Here is a 24,843-nt window from a genome sequence, read left to right as displayed (position 1 = left end):
GGAGGTGGTAAAATTGAGCAATCATTGGTCAATCAAAATTGCTAGTGTGTACTAGCCTTAAAGGCTCATACACACATCAGACCATAGTCTTTGGAAAATGAAAGATCACAGACCAATTTTACCCCCTTCCATGTAGTATGAGAGCCATACCTACACAGTCTATTCTATGGAGCTGAACTCCCCATCAGACAGAAATCTTTGCAAGATGCTGCACACAAAGATGCTGTACACATTCATGAGATCAGTATCTGCAAAAGATCTGTTCCTGCAAAAGATCCGTTCCTGCAAAATGCATTCATAGTCTATGATATCTGCAGATCATCATACACACCTTGTTTAACTGAAATTCATCTGCAGATCAGATCCACTAGGATGGATTTTCAGATCTGCAGATGATTGTCTGATCTGCAGATGAATGTCAATTAAACAAGGTGTGTATGATGATCTGCAGATATCATAGACTATGAATGCATTTTGCAGGAACGGATCTTTTGCAGGAACAGATCTTTTGCAGATACTGATCTCATGAATGTGTACAGCATCTTTGTGTGCAGCATCTTGCAAAGATTTTTTTCTGATGGGGAGTTCAGCTCCATAGAAAAGACTGTGAAGGTATGGCTCTCATACTACAGGAAGGGTGGTAAGATTGGTCTGTGATCTTTCATTTTCCAAAGACTATAGTCTGATGTGTGTATCCACCTTTAGAAACTGCCATTCAGGAAATGCTTTTGAAAACAAAGAAAACCCTGAGAATCCCCCATGAGTAAATTTTGATTTTGCCCTTGAGGAGATGAGCTAGTCCAAAACCTGTCGGTTCTGTCAGATTTTAACAGCTTATCTGTATCGCTATAGTTGTCTTTTAAACAGTCGGTTTTGAATATTGTGTAACACAATGAAGCTAATAGGGAACAGACAGTCGGGAGAAAATTGTTACTGCTCATCACAGAAAATGCTCGCAAGCTGTGGAGTCGGTACAAAAATCCACCGACTCCTCAGGTTAGGATTCCACCGACTCCGCCTCCTCTAATTTGCATATAACAATCTTGTTGATTGAAAGTATGTAACATGAAATGCATCTCTTAACTGCCTACGCTTGCAACTGAAGTGAGAGGGATATGGGGGCTGCCATATTTATTCCCTTTTAACCTCCCTGGCGGTATGATAAATGCGGCTGCGCGGCCGCGGGAGGGTTTTTTTTGAATTTTTTTTTTTGTTTTTAGCATGTAGCTAGCCTAGCGCTAGCTACATGCTTCTCCCCTCCCTGCGGCGTCTCCCCCGTACCTACCAATCGGCGCCGCTTGCCCATAAGGAAATCCCGTTCTGAACGGGATTTCCTTGAGGGCTTCCCCTGTCGCCATGGCAACGAACGGAGTGACGTCATCAACGTCGTGATGTCACAGGGAATCCCGATCCACCCCATAGAGCAGCCTGGCCGCGATTGGCCAGGCTGCGCAAGGGGTATGCGGGGGGGGGGGCGGTGGTGATCAGACCAAACACGCAGCTAGCAAAGTGCTAGCTGCGTGTTCGAAAAAAAAAATTATGTAAATCGGCCCAGCAGGGTCTGAGCGACACCCTCCGGCGGCTTACCCCGTGTCACACACGGGGTTACCGCCAAGGAGGTTAAACAATACCAGTTACCTGGCTAGCCAGATGATTTTCTGCCTCTAATACTGTTAGTCATAGACTAAAACTAGTCCTTGGTAAGTCATGTACTTGTAGTCATGTACCAATTCTTCCTCTATTACACATTCTTCATGCACAATCTGAACCAGGTTTATGAGTGATAGACAACACCTCTGTGTTCAATGTGCACAACATTCTCAGTGGATTCCCTGCAGCTCTGTGGGGAGTGCATATGTAGAGTATAGTACTACTGTATAACAAAGTAAACCTGAGACAGATGAAATTAAAGTTTTTTACTTACTTGTGGCTTCCTTCAGCCGCCTTCAGGATAATCAGTCCCTCGCTGTGCTCCTCCGCCACCTGGATCTTCTGCTATGAGTCCAGGTACTTGAGCCAGTCAGGCGTAGAGCGTATGCACACACTCCGCCGCTGGAAGCATACTACACCTACGCAGCACTATTGCGCAGATGCAGAATGTTCCTGGCTGTGGGAGCGGCACGCGGCCGGACAGCGCTGACTGGCTGAATTACCTGGACCCATTAGTCTCTATGAGACTGTCTATGAGACTTTATAGCCAACATCCAATGCAACAGAAGTAAACATCCAATGCAGCAGAAGTGTTTCAGTTGACGCAGAGGCGATGCAGACTCGTTGCTGAGTGATTGCGCTCGGCACGCAACTGTATTGCAGTTAGTGGCACTGTAACAATCTAAATCGTAGTGGCGCGCATGCGCAGATCATTGTAGAACCAGTAACGCACTTCCTCTCTAGCACAGAGAATGTCAATTAGCGTGGGACGGAGCTAATCAAATGACCCTGTTGGGGCACTTGCGCATGCACAGGAGTCGGTGCGGAGTTATTGTCCTGTGGCAGGTAGCTCTCCAGCCGCAGGACCTTCTCATCCGCACCATGGGGCTTTATTCACTAAACCGTGATAACTCAAATAGCACACCTTATTAGTGATGAGCAAAGGATGAAATCCGAATAGTGTTATTCGGATTTCATCCAGGTAATTAAATCACCTGTGCGGGAGGGGGGGGGGGTTAATCTTACCCATCAGACGTCTTCTTTGATCGTCCCTCGGCGCCTCCCACAATGTCTTCCAAGCCGCGGTCACCTGATTACAAACACTTCCTCCTTCCGGGTTGAAGGAGGAAGCGTTTGTAGTCACGTGACACGCTTGTAACGCATCGTGGGAGGCGCCGAGGGACGATCAAAGAACACGTCTGATGGGTAAGATTAACGCCGCACAGGTGATTTAATTACCTAGATGAGATCCGAATAACACCTATTCGGATTTCGTCCGAATCCGGATTTTGAGCATCACTGCACCTTATCAAAGATCACACCTTATGAAAAGATGTCGCACCTTATCAAAGTTACACCCCTTATCAGGATAGCATAGCAAGCACTACAAACTTATGCCTGCTAATTGGCAATGGCACTCGTCCTGCCCTGGGCCTCTGTGGGTTTGTAGCACTCGCTATGCTACTCTGATAAGGCGTGTTAACTTTGATAAGGTGTGATATCTTTGATAAGGTGTGATATGTTTTCATAAGGTGTGATATTTTTGATAAGGTGGGATATTTGAGTTATCACGATTTGGTGAATCAACCCCAGGTGTCCAAGGGGCCTTAATCCCTGTGCATGGGATATGTTCCCTGAGCTGCTTCCATGACAGTTACCCATAAATGGTACAATCTTAAGTGAACGATGTATTTTCCATCAGATTTATCAGATCACGTTGTATGAAAACAGAGAAGCTGGTGGGCCCAATCAATCCTGAACAATTGTATTATCATTTGTTTCCTTAAAGGGAACCAGAGAGGAACATAATAAAAAAAAAAGAAAAAGCTTTTATACATACCTGGGGCTTCCTCCAGCCCCATAAGCCTGGATCGCTCCCACGCCGCCATCCTCCGCTTCCTGGATCGGCGGTACCGGGTCCCGTCACTTCCGGCGGACACGGCCAATTGTCCGCATCACCGGCGCTCCTTCCATACCCGTACGCATGAGGCTGCGCAGTAGGCAGCCTCATGCGTATGTATATGGAGGGAGCTCCGTGTGATGCGGACAATTGGCCGCGTCTGCCGGCCGACTGGCGGCCATGACGGGACCCGGTACTGGCGGATCCAGGCAGCAAAGGACGGCGGCGTGGGAGCGATCCGTGCGTATGGGGCTGGAGGAAGCCCCAGGTATGTATATAATCTTTTTCCTGGGGCTTCTGGTTCCCTTTAAAGAGATGGTCGATCAGTGTGGCGGATTTCTCCATAGATACGATCACAAGTTGGCTTCCTTAACCTCCTTGGCGGTAACCCCGTGTGCGCAAGGGTACCTGGGCCGATTTACATAATTTTTTTTTTCAAACACGCAGCTAGCACTTTGCTAGCTGCGTGTTTGGTCTGATCGCCGCCGCCAATGCGCCGCTATCCACCGCGGATACAGGCCCCCCTGCATACCCCTTGCGCAGCCTGGCCAATCGCCGCCAGGCTGCGCTATGGGGTGGATCAGGACTCCCTGTGACGTCATGACGTCGATGACATCACTCCGTTCATCGCCATGGCGACGGGGGAAGCCCTCAAGGAAATCCCGTTCAGAACGGGATTTCCTTATGGGCAAGCGGCGCCGGCGGCGATCAGAGGGGACGGGTGGACACCGCGAGGAGGGGGGAAGCATGTAGCTAGTGCTAGGCTAGCTACATGCTGAAAAAAAAAAAAAAAAAGGTGAAAAAAACCCTCCCGCGGCTGCGCAGCCGCGGGAATTATACCGCCAGGGGGGTTAAAGACGTTCAGAGGTGAACTAAGTATATACTTTTTTTAGTTACCTGGGGCTTCTTCCAGCCCCTAGAAGTGTCTGTGCCCCTCTCCAGCATCCCTCTGTCAGGCTGTAATGCTGGGAATACATGATGAGTTTTTTCAGCAGATTTATTGTTCGAACGATTTTCCGATCATTTTTCTGATGGATTTCCTTTCACTTCTATGAGAAAATCGATCAGAAAAGCTAATCTCAATCAGATCGGACCTGTTGGAAATTATCTATCGAGCCATCCATCTACCAAAAAAACTGGTGTAGAGGGAGGTCCGTTTTCGCATAGGTTTTCACTACCCCTCCGTGTATATCCGGGGTCCGTGAAAATCCTGCAAATCCTGACCGTCCGTTCAGTTTTTCAAAACGGATCCCCCGGAACGCACACAGATCCGTTTTGAAAGTGAGTCAAGACTGCTGCTATTTTTTACATTAGTATTTGTGGATCCGGTTTTGGTCCGGGCCCCAAAACGGAGTCACAGATACTTTTTTTTTTTTTAAAACAAGTGTTAACTTACTCTAAGGGAGGAAATGATGTTAGGATTGGCTTCAAGATAGACAAAGACAAAATGGTAAATCCTAAGAAGGACTTTCTCTTTTTTTACTGTAAAAAAATCACTAAAATTAAATGCAATACATATGTTATGTAAGTAGGGGAAGTATTTATCTGCTTATATATACAGTACAGTATGTGTGTTTTTTTCTGAGATAGTATGGCCGACAGCTCCACTTTAAAGGGGCACTGTAGTGACATACAGTAAAATGCAGCAAATTATCCAGGATACTCACTTGTACAGTAATTTTCCTGGTTTCAGCATGAGAGAGAATTCCTATATCTATATATTGCTGTATATTTGTATGTAGCCCCTCCCACTGAGGCTTAGCCTAGGCTGTTTATTATGCATAATCCTTCCAGAGCAATTCTGTGAGACCGGGATTTTTTCTACTGACTTTAAGGGCTCGTTTCCACTATCGCGAATCTGCATGCGTCCAACGCATGCAGATTCGCACATGTAATGCAAGTGAATGGACCTGTTTCCACTGTAGCGTTTGCGTGGTGCGTTTTTATGAGCGGTGAAAAAACGCACAAAAGAGCCAACGAATTCGCCTGCTAGTGGAATGCATGCGAATCGCCGCTAATGTATTTAATAGGGAAATCGCATGCGTTTTTTACGCGTTATTTTACGCGATTACGCATGCGATTCCGCATAGGAACCAATGTAAATTAACACAGGCAGTGACATGGTTAAAAACGCACATAGACTAACCTATGCGAAATCGTATGCGTAATCGCGTAAAATAACGCGTAAAAAAACGCACCTGCATGCGATTTCTTCTGCGGTGGAATCCAGGCGATTCCGCACCGCTACAGTGGAAACGAGCCCTAAGACTCTCAGTAAACAAGCATTCCGCAGTGATAGCCTGCCAGTACTAAAAGTGGCGACAACCTGTGATAAATGTCAGAAAATAAATCAGGGAGAGGAAAGTTTTGACGATGGTCAAACACTGACTAAATCATTTATAGATGGATATTGTAAAATATAAGCTATTTTATTCCTTATGTTATTTTGACTATAGGTACTCTTCAATGCTGGGGCTCAATTAAATATGATCTTTTCATTTGATTTGAATGTTCTTATCAAAAATATGAACATTCTCTAAAAGTGGCACAGTTAGTGGAGACCTTTAGGCTAGATTCACAGTGGGACGTTGCGTTTTGATGCCACGTTAAAGTCGCACCGCAAGCTTACAACGCAACGCGCCCAAAAAGTGGCAACGCAGTGTTACCGTCGCATACAGCAGATACAGTAAAAAATACAGGCAATGAAAAGTATGCTTCCAAGTCATTACTGAGCATGTGCAAACAGTCCAACGCAGCTAATAACGTGTATAACGCACTGCATGCAGTACTTTTACTTAACGTGCAGCGTTAGTCACTAACGTAACGTGTGCACTGTGAACGGGGCATTGATTTTTCATTGCAGTGAGTTATTCTGCGTTAAATGCTGTTTTAACGTGCGACTTTAACGTCCCACTGTGAACTTAGCCTCAAGGCTAGTACACACTAGCAATTTTGATTGGCCAATGATTGGTCAATTTTACCACCTCCATGTAGTATGAGGGCCAAACAGATTTTCTATTCTATGCAGATTATATAGGTAAATGGTCATACTACATGGAGGTGGTAAAATTGACCAATGATTGGCCTCTCAAAATTGCTGGTGTGTACTAGGCTTTAGCCTGATTGAGTGGGCTGCCATTTGTCTGCAGTGTACTGTGAGCCTTATTAAATGATAAGAACAACGAGGCTGGCTGCACACCTAATATAACATGAAAGGCTGCGTTTACTTTTATGTCACGTCTCATTTTATGTTGTGTCCGTTTTTTTGCTGTGTTTTTATTGCGGTTTGTGTGCGTCTGCGTTAACATTTTTACCGCAGATACATTTTACAAGCGTTTTAATGCGTTTGCGGTTTGCATATACAGAACCCAAATGCATTTTTCTTTTGCGTTTTATGCAAATCACTAGGAAGACAACTGGAAGCGGAAATACATCATAAAATAATTTTCCCCCAAAAAATGCGTATAAAAACACATGGAAAATGCATGTAAAACGCATACCTTTGCGTTTCCATTGACTTTCATTATGTGCGTTTTTGCTGCGTTTTGGAAGATCGTGCAACAAAACCTGCGTTTTGGAAAATGCATGCATCAAAAATGCATATGCGTGTTTGTATGCGTTTTTTCCTGCGGCCCATAGACTTTCATTAGCAGCAAAAACGCAGTGTTTTCCGCAGCACCAGCGTTTCTGATAGGTGTGCACCTAGCCTGAAAGAAAGGCAGCAATTACCGTGTTTCCCTGAAAATAAGAAAGTGTCTTATATTAATTTTTGCACCAAAAGATGTGCTAGGGCTTATTTTCAGGGGATGTCTTATATTTCTATGAACACACAAGTTCCTGTGCTGTGTGTTCTCCTGCCTTCCCCTCTGTGCCGCCTCTCCCTCTGCTTGATCCACCTCTTGTATGCCCCTGTGTCCCCCTTGTACCTTTAGTGTCCCCCTCTGTACCCATGTCCTCCTCTATGCCTTAAACTCCTGTGCCCCCACCCCCACCCCCCCATGTCATCCATGTCCTCCTGGTGTCCACTGATGTCCCCTGCACCCTCCTCTGATCCCCAGCTCCATGCTGCACCTTCCCCAGTGACTCGGATGTCCCCCCGCATCCTCCTTTGTTCCCCATCTCCATGCCGCTGTGTCCCCGAGTTTCAGCCTATGGAGAAAAAGTACGGCAACTGGTGTTTCTACTGGAGCCGATAGTCTCGCAGGAGGGACCATGGCTTTATTGTTGGGCCAATCACTGCAGTTACTGAGTAGCAGCGAGTGCAGTGATCGGCCCAGTAACGAAGCCATGGTCCTGCCCGCGAGACCATCAGCTCCAGTAATAACACAACTTGCCATACTTTTCCCCTTACTGTTGCTCGGGCTTACTTTCAGGGTGGGGCTTATATTTCGAGCATGCTCAAAAACTCCTGCTCGGGCTTACTTCCGGGGGATTTCTTCATTTCAGGGAAACAGGGGTAATAAGTAGGAGGAGAGGTGATCCTGGTACTCTCCCAGAAACACTTCCTAAATCCACATATTGCCATATATTGTTATGTAACCCTGTCTTCCCATTGATTTGTAGCCTAGGCTATTTAGTTATGCAGTCTTCTCCTTCCAATCCACTGTGGGAGACCTGGAGTTGTTTCTGTTTCTGAAAGGGGAAAAATAGGTTACATATAGTGGTCCTTTAAGCATCAGATATGCAGCAATACATCCGTGGTTTGGCGTTGTACGTTTGTCTGCTGCGTTGCCGCTGTGGTAAAGCTGTGTTGTGATTGGACGGCGTTTGCCTGTACTTCTGATGAAATGCTGTCCGCACCTTCCGTACTATTAGCAGGATGTGCCGGAAAATTTCTCGCTGTATTGATCGGAAGAAATGAGTGCATTTGCAGGCTGTGATATATAGAATGAGCTCTATGAAAAATGATTAAATCTATGAACAGCCATTTGCCATATAAGCTCTGTATTCTGCCTTGATATCAGTTCATGTGGTCCTCACATAGCTGCTCACAGGGATGGGGGGGGGGGGGGGGTTAGTAAGAGCTTCAGCAGAGCTCTGCTACATTGCGCAGTGTTTGTCAGCCGCAGAACTTTTTTGTCCATCAGTAGGCTGGGGTGGGGCTTTGCCCAGGATGTATTGAATAGCTACAGGTGCAAGGTATGCACAGAGCTACTTATGCTGGCTTTTCTGTGTGGCTTAGGCTATGTTCACAGTGGGGGCGTTGTAGTGCGATGTAATGGTCGCATTGTAGTGTGGACCATCACACTGCAACACCTATGTGACGTTTATAGTGGGGCGGGTGTGCGGTGCAGTCTAAAGGCGTGCGGCATCCCAACGCAGTGCATTACCCCAAAGCGTGTGTGTTTTTCAAAGCGCTTTTGCAGAGCGATTTGTCTTTTCACTTCAGTGAACTCTTTGACCCGGAAAAGAATAAATACAATGTATTTATTCTTAACAGCATGAACGCAATAGCTGGATAAATGCCAGATAAAGCAATTTTTGAGCATTCTGCGTTTTTCCTATACCTAAAATCGCCCCAAAAATGGTACATGGAGCACTTTGCTGAGCGGAAAGCGGACGCAACGCGCTGATATGAACTATCCCATAAGTATTCATTGCACTAGCGATTTCAGGGTGTTTTAAAAAATCGCCGACACTCAAAAAAAGCACAAAACACCCTAGGTGCGAACAAGCCCTTACAGTGTCCAATCAAGAAGAAAGTATAAGAGAGTGCACACCAGTTACTTATGCCTGATAATCATACACAATTGCGGTGCAACATCCAGATGGAAAAAATAAGTACCGTATATACTCGACTACAAGTCGAGAAATTTAGGACTGACTCACAATGTAAAAGTGGGGGGGTCGACTTATAGTCGCATCAGACCTAAATTTCCAAACTTATAGCCAGGGTCGGGATGCCACTTTCTCCTCATTAGGCTACACTGCACTGCCCCCTCTCTAGCTCTCCCTCCCTCCTGTCTCCTCCTAATCATAACTGTTGCCAGTTTTCCCTACAAACCTCCCCTCCCAGCCGCTATGGTGCCATCCACTCTCTCCCACCGGGTGGCCACAGATCTCTCCCCCGTGTTAAATTACAACAGTGTAGCAGAGCTGACATACGTTGCCTAATCCACCGCTGCGCGCTGTGTCCTTTGATCTCCTCCTCGTTCATGCCGGCGAGCATACTATAGAGTCTCTCCCGCTTCCAGTACCATGTGACTCCCGATGTCACATGGTACTGGAAGCGGGAGAGACTCTATAGTATGCTCGCCGGCATGAACGAGGAGGAGATCAAAGGACACAGCGCGCAGCGGTGGATTAGGCAACGTATGTCAGCTCTGCTATACTGTTGTAATTTAACACGGGGGAGAGAGGTGGCCACCCGGTGGGAGAGAGTGGATGGCACCATAGCGGCTGGGAGGGGAGGTTTGCAGTTAAAAAGGAATAGGTAACGTATGAGAGCTCTGCTACATTGTTTTCACAGAACACGGGGGGGGCGAGACAGGCAAGCGCGCCACCCGGGGGAGAAAGCGGAAGGCACCGCAGGTGCTGGGAGGGGGAGTTTGTAGGGAAAACTGCCCATAGTACTCGATGCCTGGATATGTGCATATATCCGCTCTGCATATGTGAAAAGCTGAAGCAGCACCTGGGGGCCAGGAGGAGTTAATGGCTGCAGAGTTTTATGCACTACAGCCATTAACTTCTCCTGTTCCCTAAGTGCAGACATTACTTCTCCTGAACCCCAAGTGCAAAACCAGTAACCGCTTCTAGTCGCCACCTGCAGCCATCAACTTTCCTAGGCCGACTTATACTTGAGACTTTGAAAAATACCAGCTGTTGGGGATCAAATTTGGGGGCCGACTTATACACGGGGTCGACTTGTATCCGAGTATATACGGTAAGTACATGTATACAAGTAGAGAAAAAATCCAGGAGCAACCCGCTGTATAACTTGTATAAAACTTTCAAACCTTCAATCTTCGTAAAAACAGCATAAGACATATAAATATGTATACTTATCAGCACATGTAGTATAGTTGGAGGTGCGGGGGAGGGCCGATGATCGTTTCGCCCTGCAATGTGGGCTTTTTCAAGATCGTGGTCTTTCCACATCTCAAATGCTGCCGCTAGTTCCCCAGCTTTGTATAGCGATTTCCCAAAACCCTTTTATGAATAAATACATTGGATTTATTCATTCCCGGGTTAAAGAGTTTTCGCTTGACTGACGTCAGGAAGTGAAAAAAATCATCGATGAGCAAAAGCGGTTAGAAAAGCGATTTTCTAAGTGAAAAGCGCTGTAAATTCACAGTATAAATCACTCAGCGCTTACGATAGCGCTGGCGAATTTATAATGTGAACAAAGCCTTATGCTGGGAATACGCCATGTGTTTTTAAGGCCGATAGATGGTTTGATAAATAATTTCCTTCATGTCCAATCTCACTTTCTATCGTTTTGCCACTCGATTTCTGCTAGAAGTGAATGGAAATTGATAAGAAAAGATAAGAGAATCGAGCGGAAAAACAAATTGAAACACGATCGGATGGCAAATCGACCGAAAAAACGCAATGTGTATTCCCAGCATTAGAGGCAGAGGTCAGCAGGGCAGCCAGGCAATCTGCATTGTTTAAAAGGAAATAAAAATGGTAACCTCCATGTTCCCCTCACTTCAGATGTCCTTTAAAACTAATCCTCTGTGAAACTACTATTAGTGCAAATAAAAACAGTATCACGTGCAGCAGTAAAGTTTTTCATGGAATAAGCGCAGTAACACAGCTAAAGTCATCTGGACAGAATTAGAAATCTTCCTGGACAGAATTAGAAATCTTTAACCAGTTCACCCCCAAGGGTTTTTATCCTAACGGACCAGAGCAATTTTCAGTTGTCAGCGCTCCTCCCTTTTATTCCCTAATAACTTTATTACTACTTATCACAAGAAAATGATCTATACCTCGTTTTTTTCGCCACCAATTAGGCTTTCTGTGGATAGTACATTTTGCTAAGAATTATTTTATTCTAAATGCATTTTAATGAGAAAAACAGAAAAAAAAAGAAAAAAAATCATTATTTCTCAGTGTTCAGCCTTTATAGTTTTAAAATTAAACATTCTCCTGTGGATAAAACAAACACGTTTTATTTGCCCAGTGGTCCCGATAATTAAACCGTTTAGATTATGTCCCTACCACAATGTATGGCGACAGTATATTATTTTGAAATATAAGTGGTTATTTTTCTGTTTGTTCTGGCCATAATTACAAGCCCCTATGTAATAAATTAAAATTAATTTTCCCCCATAAAATATAGAATAAAAAAAGCTGAGTCCCTAAGGCAACTATTTTTTTTTTTTTTAAGCTGATTTTTTTTTTTTTACAAGTGTTTTTTTTGGGGGGGGAGGGTTGGAAGTGTAATTTTATTAATGATGTGTATATACTTGAAAATGTATGTATTTTGTAAGTGTAATATACTTTTTGGCCACAAGATGGCGCTGGTGAACACTCATAGGACGTGTTCATTTTTTTTTTTTTTTTTACACACTTTATTAAACTGTTACATTTCCTGTTTATGTGAATGGACGTAGCCGCTGTTCGCGGTCACATCCATTCACTCCAGGCACTGCGATTGGGTAGAGGACTGTTCAGTCCTCTTCCCCAATCGCCCAGCACGGGATCCCGACGGTAATGGCGGCGGTAGCGGCGGACACACGGCGGTAGCAGCGGCGGGAATGCGCGACGTATTAAAACGTCATGTTGCTGTTAATAGCGGTAAGCATGACGTTTTAATACGTTAGGATGGCGGTAAATGGTTAAACAGATTATATATTTCATACACGCTGTTGCCAGAGATTATCTTTAATCTACTTGTGCTTAGCATTAACGCTTTTTTTTTTTTTTTGCTTTGATAACATTTTTGGCAATTCATGTTTTTTTTCTTGTAAAGAGAATCTGTACTCTAAAATTCTTACAATAAAAAGCATCCCATTCTATTCATTATGTTCTCCTGGGCCCCTCTGTGCTGTTTCTGCCACTCCCTGCTGCAATCCTGGCTTGTAATTGCCAGTTTTAGGCAGTGTTTACAAACAAAAGACATGGCATGTGATAAGCTGAGAGGAGCTCAGTCTGTGACTCATACAGAGCCTGCAGGGGGTGTGGAGAGGGTGTGTATAGCTTCTGCCTATAACAAGCAGAGATGCACATTCTTGCCTGAGTGCCTGAACCCGACAAAGCCATCAGAGGAAAGAAGATTAGATTATATAACAGAGATAATACAGTCACTGTGCAACTAGGAAAGGCTGCAGTAAGACAGACCACATTAGAACAAGTATAGGAACTTATAGGATAGAAGAAATAAGGCTGACCATTTTGTTACAGAGTCTCTTCAAGTGAGAAAGCACTGCTGATAACAAGAGAGGGTTGTAAAGTTAAAAGGCTATTATTTTTTATGTTGCAGCTGAATGAATCAGATTTGAAGTCACAATGACATGGGAGCTGTTTTGGATACAGTCCTTAAAGAGAAACTCCAACCTAGAATTGAACTTTATCCCAATCAGTAGCTGATACCCCCTTTTACATGAGAAATATAATGCTTCTCACAAACAGACCATCAGGGGGCGCTGTATGACTGATTTTGTGCTGAAACCCCTCCCACAAGAAGCTCTGAGTACCACGGTACTTTTGGCAGTTTGTTACAATGTAACAAGGTTCACAGACAGGAATTAGCTGTTTACAGCTGTCTCTACAGTAAAAACAGCTAGGAGCAGCTACATAACCTGCCCACAGTAAAAATGTCACCATGTAATAGATGTCAGAATGTAAATCGGGGAGAGGAGAGATTTTACAATGAGCAAACACTGACTAAATTATTTATACATAATTATTGTAAAAATGAAGCACTTTTTTTACTACATTATTTTCACTGGAGTTCCTCTGTAAATTGAAAATACGAATATGCGAATCTAAGAAAGTTATGTTTACCGTTAGTACTACACATACAATGAATTATTTAGATTCTTGTGTGTGCCATGCATGCGCCGATCGGAGAAAAACAGTGACACACTTCCTGTCCAGCAGGAAGTGTATCACTGTTTGGGGGTGAAGCTATGAATATTTGGCAAAGTGTGCCTGCAGGGTAAAATGCATGGGGTAATGGTGCATGGGGGGAATCCACCCTCCATTGCTGCAGCATATATAAAGTCTAGCCCTATTGTCAGTTCAAGGTTTGCTTTTAAACCCAGCAATGTCACACGTCTTAGGGGAGGCATATTATATCTTGGCCAGCTCTAGTAGATTGATAGTCTTACATGCTTTTCACACTGGGTTGCAGTGCAGGGATGTCGGTTCAGCAGTGGTGATGAATGAGCACATAATGGTTTCTGCAGGGAGACTTAGTGCTCTGCCAGCCAAGAAAACTATTTTAGATTTGATTAAAATTTTATGTTTATTTTTCTTATCTTTAGACTGCAGCTTCCTGTCATCCCTATTCCTCTCTCTCTCCCTCCTCTGGCCTCTAAGATGGAGTGGAACAGGAAGTTCATGGCAGGAACTTCATCATTTGCACTTCCATTGCAATGGACACAAAAATGTGATTTTTTTCCCCACTGTCCAAAAATAAAGTTGTGCAGCAGGTCCTTTCATGGTGTGAGTTGGCCCAGGAAAAATCATTGTGGTCTTTGGCCTCTTCATTTTGAGTCCACTGTCCAGTCCATCAAATTGCAGTTCCGCAGTCATAGTGAGAACAAGGCTGGATTTATACTTTTTCCGCCCCAAGGCCAACGTTCTTACAGCTTCCCTTCCATGTGCAGTGCCCCCTCCTTATCCTTGTGCATCCCCCTCTTCCATGTCTAACATTCATGTACTGCTGCCTTTTCTCATGGAATAAAATAGCTATATTTGCAGACAGCGGTGCCAGTGTCTTATGTGGACTGTATTGTGCTCCCCAGGAGGCACTGGGGTGTGACTTTGGCACGCTGCATTCACTTTTTTACAACAGTGCTCCCTTCCTTTTGTTTTTGTAACCTTCATGTACAGCATCCTCCTTCCATTTTATACAGATCCCTTGGGCAGCAGCTCCCTCTTTCCAGGAGTTGCTCCTTATTTACAACCTTAGTATTGCATTTGCAGTGTCTTCTTCCATGTCCAGCCGCCCTTTGGCCAGCTACCGCCCAACACCAGGACCCTTGTGGCCTTTTCAGAAATCCGGCCTTTAGTGTTAACGGGACCTGATAAAGTGCGATTGGTGTCTGTGCCCAGGCGCACCACATATGCACCAGTTGTCAGTGGTGAAGACTTGTGTTTATGCATCCTGTATACCTGTAGGGAGATGTAGCTACTCTTATAGAATCTTCTTCCTGGGTCCTCAAATTCCAAGGGCTTGCTGCCCGAATCACATGCCGGTGCAATTATAGATGGCATGCTGCAGCGCTCATCCGAATCCCTGTAGCTGAATCCCTATAGCTGTGCATCACAGCAGCACGGGAGCAGCATCTTAGCATCTTAGACGCCACACCCAGTGGAAATAAACCCTGAGTGTTTTGTTGCAGAGTAGATTAGAATGCTGATTCCTTTCAATTTATCACTGTGAGACCACATCCATGTGCCCCGTTGTAAGGGATATGTCACAGGTATCATTACTAGAAATGGCATGTCTGTGTTCCATGCGGCGACCAGAAAAGTCGTGCAGAACGGGACCTCAGCAGACACACCCAACATATGTGAATAAATCCTGTAGTTAAAGGATACTCGGGTCATCTCCTTTTACTTACCTGGGACTTCTTCTAGCCTCCATAGTCCTGTAGGTCTGTTGTTGTCCTCCCATCCTTTCCTTGGTCCACTGTGCAACCCAATCCATGACTTCGTGAAGTTGTGCACTACTGCGCATGTGCTGACCCGTTGATGGCACTTCTAAGAGCAGGAGCATTGTGCACATGCGCGGTTACAAGTCTTAATGAACTGCGCATGTGGCTTTGCAAGCGTGGTCAAGGAGGTGCCCCGCCAGGTCAGCACAAGCGCAGTAGTGTGCAACCGAGCCAAGGCTACCGAGCCTTACGACGAATCAAGGAAGGACATTGTGAGGACATCGATGGACGTACAAGACTACGAAGATGCCCCAGATAGGTACAAGGGCACCCTTCCATTACGACTCAGGTATCCTGTAATGGGGAGTTAAAAGATAGATACTTCTCTCAATAGTTGGAACCCTCTGGATCGTCCAGATGGTTCAAGTCGCCGCATGGGCTCAGCGGAAAACACCTAGTCTGTATGGCTCTGTGCTACTGCACAGGCGGGAGTCATCTGCGCCCGTACAGCACGGCCAAGCTCCATTGACAAAGATTCGGGGGGATTCAAGTGCTGGATCGGTGGTGGCGAGGGGGACGAGGAAACCTTTAGATTATTAGATATGATGGGAAAGGGGGTTGCATTGGCACTGCCGCTTTTGGGTGAAGCCTATGAGTATGGATCTGGGTGATGGCAGATGCACCATGCATGCTCTGAGCGTATGAAGATTGTAAATGTGTACCAAAGTGTTTTGGTCGGCACAAATTTAATCAAGTGTCATCATCAAATGCAGTACGAAATTATCACATGGAGTGAAGTGATACATACTGGTGTAGAAGATGAGGCTATGGGTGGGTGCAGGGAACCATGTAGCCTGACGACGTTTGCAAGATCAAGCTGGATTTGTAACCGCACGAAATGGCTGTCAGGCTACCTGTTCCCTGCATCCACCAATCTTTGGTACAACCTCTAGATCATACATGGCAAACTCTGGCCCGCGGGCCAAATCTGGCCCTCAGAGCCATTACATTTGGCCCCCAAGTGGTTTACTCACTTTGCATTATGTTTGGCCCACTGTAGACCACCAGGGAAGCTATATTGGTGGTGAAGCCCTAGATCACCAGGGAAGACATATGGGGAGGTAGGGGAAAGCACTAACCACCAGGGAACTATATAGAGGAGGGTATGGGTCTGAAGACACCAGGTAACTGTATAGGGGAGGGAGGAGGACCAATACACACCAGAGAACTGCATAGGGTAGGGAGGGGGCCACTAGACACCAGGTAACTGTATAGGAGAGGGAGGGGGGCCACTAGACACCAGGGAACTGTATATGGGAGGGAGGAGGATCAATACACACCAGAGAACTGCATAGGGTAGGGAGGGGGCCACTAGACACCAGGTAACTGTATAGTAGAGGGAGGGGGGCCACTAGACACCAGGGAACTGTATAGGGGAGGGAGGAGGACCAATACACACCAGAGAACTGCATAGGGTAGGGAGGGGGCCACTAGACACCAGGTAACTGTATAGTAGAGGGAGGGGGGCCACTAGACACCAGGGAACTGTATAGGGGAGGGAGGAGGACCAATACACACCAGAGAACTGCATAGGGTAGGGAGGGGGCCACTAGACACCAGGGAACTGTATAGGGGAGGAATGTGGCCAGTAGACATTGAGGTTGGCCTGCGACAAGGTCCCAGTGTTCAGTTTCAGCGCACTTTGTATTTGAGTTTGACATCCCTGCTCTAGATTATCCATAGGTTTCCCTTTACCTAGGTAAGTACCCGTTTGTGGCTCTTTTTTCCTCCCCTTTCAGATATACTTCAATACTCATCTTTGCAGGAAAGTTTCAGGAAAAATCACTAAATCAGTTCTATTTGTATTTCAGTCTGGCCATATGGAAAGCAATACTGTCCTACCACTGACCAGAGATACATTATAATGGACACTAGTGCTCTTCTAGTCTGTGTACAGCAAAAGCAGACAGGGTAAAGCAGCATTCATCACATAAACAAGGCGAGAGATGCTCTCCGGAGTGTCAGCAGTGATTGCAGAGGGCGGCAGAAGATTGTAGGGAGGACAGATGTCTCGCTGCATCTTTCCCAGAGACATCTGCTGATCTGTAGCGATAGGAAACAAGCCCACCTACTTACATTAGCGGGAGCGGGGCATAGTAGCAGCCATCGTAAAAGACAGAGAGAGGGCACAGGGAGGTCAGCCCCGCAGTACCTACGCAGGGCAACGCCAGCGCGGAATTGGCTAAAGCAGATTAAGCCTCGCAGTGACGGGTAATGCCAAATGCACTAAATATGATTGGCAAGGGAATAAGAATATTGATTTTGAAGTCTGACAGCAGTAAAATGGATTTTTGGAAGGAGATGCGAGTGAATGAGTAAGTGCCTCTGCTGGGCTTGTTTGTATATGTTTATTTATGTAGCAGCATAAGTGTAGACCGCCTACAGCACAAATAGGAATAATTTCAAATGCATTTAAATGAGGATGCATATTAAGTGGTATCCCTTTCCTTTAAAGTGCACCTGTCATAGGACTGGACAGGAAGCCTGCCAATGGTGAACCACTACTGGGAAAATTCCTGGCTTACATGCCGGTGCCGTGGCTAGTATACCATCTAGGGCCATCAGTCAATATTTAAAGTGTTCCTTAAAGCGGGCCTGAACTCAGAACTCCTCTCTGCACTAAAAGATAGGCAGCAGCATAATAACTTTTAGAGAAAAACATTTCTTTGTTATAGCTGATACAAATCCTGCAATAAATCTGCAGTGTGTCTACTCCCTGCTTTCATGGAAGCTTTTACCAATGTGTTTACAAATTAGCTGCTCTGCCTTGGCAGAAGAGATTCCTGAGCTGACACAGCTGAGAGATCAAATTACAGTGGGTGATTAGTCACCGATGAGGTGGAATTAGACAGGCTAAACTCTAAATACATACAGGGTGTACTTCTCTAGGTTTTCCTTCTTTCCTGTGCAAGAGTTCGGGTCCACTTTAATCCATAGGCTTCCCTTGTCCTCCTCCAGCGCTGGGACTCTCTGAGCAGCTGCACAGCACAGGAGCAGATCGTACTCACCTGCACAATAGCACAGAGCTGAACAGGTTCTGATTTTCCCCACCATCCCAGATGGGATGCAGGAGACAAGGTGCTGGGGACGCAATGCCATAGTTTGTGCACAGATCCCTGTACCACAAAGCTAACTTCCCCTAAGGCAGGGGTCTCAAACTCAATTTACCGGGGGGCCGCAGGAGGCAAAGTCAGGATGAGGGAGGGCCGCATAAGGGATTTCACAAAAAAAGTGCTCAAATGTCATTATTAACAGTTTTAATTATTTCTTATGAACATATTAACAGTTTTAATTATTTCGTATGATGACTAACTCTTTCTGTGGGAACATATACCTGTGCAGCAATCTCATGCTTAATGTCACTCAGTCACTGTTGTGACATCAATCAGCAGCTCCCGCCCCCCACCACACATTGACTGTTATTCAAAATTTTCACTGAAGCAATCTTTTTTTCCTATTCCTAAATTTAACTTACAGTTCGTTCCAGTGGTCCCATACGAGTGATCCGCCGCGTCCCCGCCTTGAAACGAGGGCTGCAGAGCCCCCAAATCGCGCTGGAGGGGAATCCTGGAAGGGGCAGAGCTGTCAGCTTCAGCTCTGCCCCTCCTGACGTCAATCGCGGCGCATCACCGCCTCTGCCCGCCCCTCTCCCTTTTCCTTCACAGAGAGGGGCGGGCAGAGGCGGTGATGCGCCGCGATTGACGTCAGGAGGGGCAGAGCTGAAGCTGACAGCTCTGCCCCTTCCAGGATTGCCCCCCGGCCGATTTGGGGGCTCTGCAGCCCTCGTTTCGAGGCTGGGACGCGGCGGATCACTCCTATGGGACCACTGAAGCGAACTGTAAGTTAAATTTAAATACAAGATAGTTCGCTTCAGTGAGATGGATGCGGCGGCGATGCGGATGCGGCAGATCATATGGGACGGCGCGGGCCAGAAAATACTGCATCGAGGGCCGCAAGTGGCCCGCGGGCCGCGAGTTTGAGACCCATGCCCTAAGGGAACTCCTATGAAATATGCATCCCTCCCAACTGTCCCGATTTGCCCAGGACTGTCCTGGTTCAGGGGGTATGGTGCCAAGTCTCGTAGATGCAGAGAGGAATGGCGAGGTTCTAAGGGATCCAGAGTATTCCTCTTGTTAGTTAAGTTCCTAACTTTTTTTCCTGGGGGTGATTACAGGTATCCTTTAAATTGTAGCAGCCTCCTTGTTTAGCCCCAATCCCATAGTCCTCCTTTACGGTGCTCGCTATTATAGTGGCCCATAGTATAGTGCTTCTTATTAGAGTTCCCACAATTATAGTAATCCCCCTACTGTGTTTCCCCAAAAATAAGACAGTGGCTTCGATTCATAAAGACTTATCAAACCAATTCCCGACAGCTCGGTAAAATACCGAACTTGATAAGTTGATTTCAGGATTCATCAAAGTTATCTACAGCTGTTAGCGAGCATTCGGTAATCATTCGGTAATGATGCGACAAAAGGGAAGAAAGTGCAATTCATGAAAATGAAAGTGGGCGTGGTTTAGCGTTACATTTAGGATTAGTGATCTCCTTCACTGCTCTGTCGTTATTCCTGTCAGATCATTGCTGACAGAGAAGATGGAGCCATTTGAAGTGGTTATGTATCAGATGAGAGTGATTCAAAGGCACAGAAGGGCAAGAATAAGGTCTAGAACCATATCAATTTGCAAGAGAATAGATTTATTTGCTATAACAGGACATCTGCATTTCTCTTGAATCATCTTGTAAGAGAACACAGGCAGTGCCAGGGAATAACTAACTTGCTAGCTGCACTACATTTTTTCAGAAAAGGCTCCTATCAAGCTGCAGCTGGCGAAATTGTGGGATTGTCCCAAACCACTTCCAGAATCCTGGTCCAGGTGCTAAGCCCTATTCAGAATGTTGCTACGTAGTGTTCAAAGGACTGCCTTTTTACCCACAATTCCATGGGAATCTTATGGCCTTGTGTTAAATTACCGCTGTAAAATGGAAATATCGACACGTTACCGAATTGTTATCGATATTTTATCGAATTCACACCGCATGCGGAAAAACCTTGATGAATACAACTAGAAATCGATAAACTTCAAATTCGGTAATTTAACACACTGGAAAAAGTTATCTCAAAGACGATAAATCGAGGCCAGTGTCTTATAGTAATTTTTGCACCAAAAGATGTGCTAGGGCTTATTTTTAGGGGATGTCTTATACTTCTATGAACACACAAGTTCCTGTGCTGTGTGTCCTCCTGCCTTCCCCACTGTGCCACCTCTTCCTCTGCTGGATCCACCTCTTGTATGCCCCTGTGTCCCCCTTGTACCCTTAATGTCCTCCTGGTGTCCCCCTCTGTACCCGTGTCCTCTTCTATCCGCTGTCCTTCTGTGCCCTCCTATGTCTTCTGCTCTGCCCCATGCCCTCCTGGTGTCCCACATGTCCTCTGATATCTCCCTGCATTCTCTTTTTTCACCCAGCTCTATGCCTCTGTGTCCCTGAGCTTCAGCCTATGGGGAAGAAGTACGGCAACTTGTATCTCTCTCTGGGCTCCAGTAAGAACACAAGCTGCCATACTTTTTCCCTTATTGCCGCTAGGTCTTACTTTCAGGTAAGGGCTTATATTTTGAGCATGCCGGATATTCTTGCTAGGGCTCACCTTCGGGGGATGTCTTCACTTCAGGGAAAGAGGGTATTGTAATGTTCTTTATTTTAGTTCTCCCAATATAGTGCTTTCCTCTTATTCTATCCCCCTTTTCGAGCTTGGGCCCACTAGCGGCGCTTACCCATTGCTAGCGTTTGTTGGCGATCGGCAAAGTGCTACAACAGTGGAGCCCTACGAGGGTCATTCCACTACGCTAATCGCTTGCAATTTGCACCTTGCCATTAGCAATCCGCCTCCAGCATGCCTTTCAAAATGCTCTGAAAATCGCTTGGTGTTAACAATTCACTATCCCTGGAAGGTCACAGCCCTCACAGTGGCCCTCATTATACTGTCTTACTACTCTAGTGCTTCTTATTACTGTTTGTACTTTACTGTACTTACTGTACTGACCTCCAGTTTAGCGCTTCGTTTTGAGGTGTTTCCTTTTATAATTTTCTTTTTATCTCTCCCCCCTCCCCCCTCATTTTAGTGCTGCCTGGTAATGTGTCCCCTGATTATAATGCTCATCATTTCAGATCTCTTCATCAGTGTGCAGCTGCTTCCTCTTACAGAGACCAGCAGAAGCACGTTCATTATCATTACCTGCCTGATTTCTCTCTGAAACTTTCTCACTCAGCCAGCTGAGGCCACAGTCCCCAGAGGCAAGTAAGCCAGGGAACCCCTGCAGAGTCCTCCAGGAACCCTGCTAGAGAAAGGCCTGGTGCAGGGACACATTTACAGCAAGCCTGATAATGAGGACAAAGTTGTAAATATATACGGGTGACTAGAGCCCTGATTGTAAAGCTTAGTGATAGAGCTGCCAGGATCAACGGGTGCCAGCAGCAATAACTCACCCCCTCGCCAGAGGTCTGAAACCCCGCCCCCTTTATGTTTCGTGGTCCTCCCTTTCTCCCCTACACAGTTCACGGGTGTCTAGTGGTCCTCCCTCCTCTGTACAGTTCTCATGTGTCCAGTGCCCCCCTCCTTCCCCTGTACAGTTTCCAGGAGTTTTGTGGTCCTCCCTTCCTACCCTGTACAGTTCTCTGGTGTCTAGTGCCCCCCTCACTCCCCTATACAGTTCCCTGGTGTCTAGTGCCCCCCTCACTCCCCTATACAGTTCCCTGGTGTCTAGTGGTCCCCTCCCTCCCCTATACAGTTCCCTGGTGTCTAGTGCCCCCCTCACTCCCCTATACAGTTCCCTGGTGTCTAGTGGTCCCCTCCCTTCCCTATACAATTCCCAGGTGTCTAGTGCTCCCCTCCCTCCCCTATACAGTTCCCTAGTGTCTAGTGACCCCCCTTCCACTATACAGTTCCCTAGTGTCCAGTGGTCCCCTCCCTCCCCTATACAGTTTCTGGTGTCTGGTGGTCCCCTCCCTCCCCCATACAGTTCCCTAGTGTCTAGTGGTCCCCTCCCTCCCCTATACAATTCCCAGGTGTCTCATACCCCCCCCCCACACACACACACACACTATACAGTTCCCTAGTGTCTAGTGACCCCCCTTCCACTATACAGTTCCCTAGTGTCCAGTGGTCCCCTCCCTCCCCTATACAGTTTCTGGTGTCTAGTGGTCCCCTCCCTCCCCCATACAGTTCCCTAGTGTCTAGTGCCCCTGCCCCTTCCACTATACAGTTCCCTGGTGCCTCATATCCCCCCCCCCCCCCTCCCACACACACACACACTATACAGTTCCCTAGTGTCTAGTGCCCCTGCCCCTTCCACTATACAGTGCCCTGGTGCCTCATAACCCCCCCCCCCCCCACACACACACACACACACTATACAGTTCCCTGGTGTCTAGTGGCCATTTCTTGCACCCCTGGATTTTAGGTTTCATGCAGTGATGCTGTTACTATGCCTATGAAAGATCCTAGCATGCCCATACAAAGCTGAGGGGGTGAATCGCCTCAAGGAGATGAAGAATCATATAATACCAGACCCTGAGCTTTAACAAGCACAAATTACAATATTATGTCTATTGACAACTATACCTGCTAGTCCAGTAGAGAACAATAGGGCCTAATTATAAGTCACCAAGGCCTCGATTCATCAAGACTTATCGAATTGGTTAACGACAGTTCGGTAAAATACCAAATTCGTTAAGTTGATATCAGGATTCATCAAATTTATCTACAGCTGTTAGAGAGCATTCGGTAATAATTCGGTAATCATTCGTTAGTCATGCGTTAAAACGGAAGAAAGTGCAATTCATGGAAATGAAAGTGGGCGTGGTTTAGCTTTACATTTAGGATTAGTTATCTCCTTCACTGCTCTGTCGTTATTCCTGTCAGATCATTGCTGACAGAGAAGATGGAGCCATTTGAAGTGGTTATGTATCAGCTGAAAGTGATTCAAAGGCGCAGAAGGGCAAGAATAAGGTCTAGAACCATATCAATTTGCAAGAGAATAGATTTATTTGCTATAACAGGACATCTGCATTTCTCTTGAATCATCTTGTAAGAGAACACAGGCAGTGCCAAGGTTAACTAATTTGCTAGCTGCACTACATGTTTTCAGAAAAGGCTCCTATCAAGCCGCAGCTGGAGAAATTGTGGGATTGTCCCAAACCACTTCCAGAATCCTGGTGCAGGTGTTAAGCCCTATTCAGAATGTTGCTACATAGTGTTCAAAGGACTGCCTTTTACCCACAATTCCATGGGAATCTTATGGCCTTGTGTTAAATTACCGCTGTAAAATGGAAATATCCACACGTTACCGAATGGTTACCGAATTGTTATCGATATTTTATCGAATTCACACCGCATGTGGAAAAACCTTGATGAATACAACTAGAAATCGATAAACTTCGAATTCGGTAATTTAACAAACTTGAAAAAGTTATCTCAAAAACATTGATGAATCGAGGCCCAAGTCTGGGGACTTTGCTGTTACAGGAATAGTAAAGTGTCACTCCTCTCTAATGACAGATGACGGAAGCTTACCAGGTGGACTACAGTACCAGAAAAAAACCCTGAAACATTTATGTGTAATCATTCATGTGTTTCTAATTCAATAAAACACCAGTAAACACTCAATAAAATAATTATTCTAAAATACATATTCCCCTTAAAAAATAAAATTACAGTTTTCACTCCTTGGGCTTGATTCACAAAGCGGTGCTAACCTACTTAGCACGTCTAAAGTCTTTAGACGCGCTAACCACAGTGCTAAGTAGGTTAGCACCGGATTTCTCAATCAGATCGCGCGCTAACTTTGCGCGCGTAAAGTTTTACGCGCGCAAAGTTTTACGCGCGCTAAGTCCCATAGGCTTTAATGGGCACTTCGCGCGGTGCACCCTGCGCTCTGTGCAGTACGCGCGTAAAGTTTTACGCGCATAAAGTTTTGCGCGCGTAAAGTTTTATGCGCGAAAAGCTTGTTTAGACGTGCTAAGGGGTTTTTCACAGGCGTGCTAACAGTTAGCACCGCTTTGTGAATCAAGCCCCTTGTGTTTAGAATCAGACAGATCTAAAGGAGTGATTGCGTGGGAAGAGGCCCAAGAGGCTCGCTCGCTACAGTAAGGCCCGCCCACACCTTATTGGAAGAAAACCTTCATTAGCTCCTCATTAATTATCTTTGTGTCCATTTCTCATATTTAATTGCAGATGATTTTCCTGTTCTAACGACTTCCTCTGTGATGCACACGCAAGACATAGCTAAAGAACACAACATCAAAGCAGCATTCCTAGTCAATGATACATAATATACATCTTACAGAGGAGCTCATGAAATTCAGGACCAAACTGTACCTAGTTATTAGATATTTAAAGGGCTCTGTCTCTGACACAGGAGACCTGGGTTCGACTCTCGGTTTTGTCTATTCAGTAAGCCAGC

General features: G+C 45.8%; 1 protein-coding gene across 1 annotated transcript in view; it reads left to right on the top strand.

Annotated features, from left to right (window-relative positions):
• The window catches only part of SYN1 (synapsin I), a 286,198-nt gene that overhangs the window by 6,710 nt on the left and 254,645 nt on the right, over nucleotides 1–24,843 (top strand). The gene's annotated exons all lie outside the window — the stretch shown is intronic.

The sequence above is a fragment of the Hyperolius riggenbachi genome, chromosome 8 (assembly GCF_040937935.1).
Source record: "Hyperolius riggenbachi isolate aHypRig1 chromosome 8, aHypRig1.pri, whole genome shotgun sequence".
Taxonomy (NCBI): Eukaryota; Metazoa; Chordata; class Amphibia; order Anura; family Hyperoliidae; genus Hyperolius; species Hyperolius riggenbachi.
This window is presented reverse-complemented; position numbering and strand designations above follow the sequence as displayed.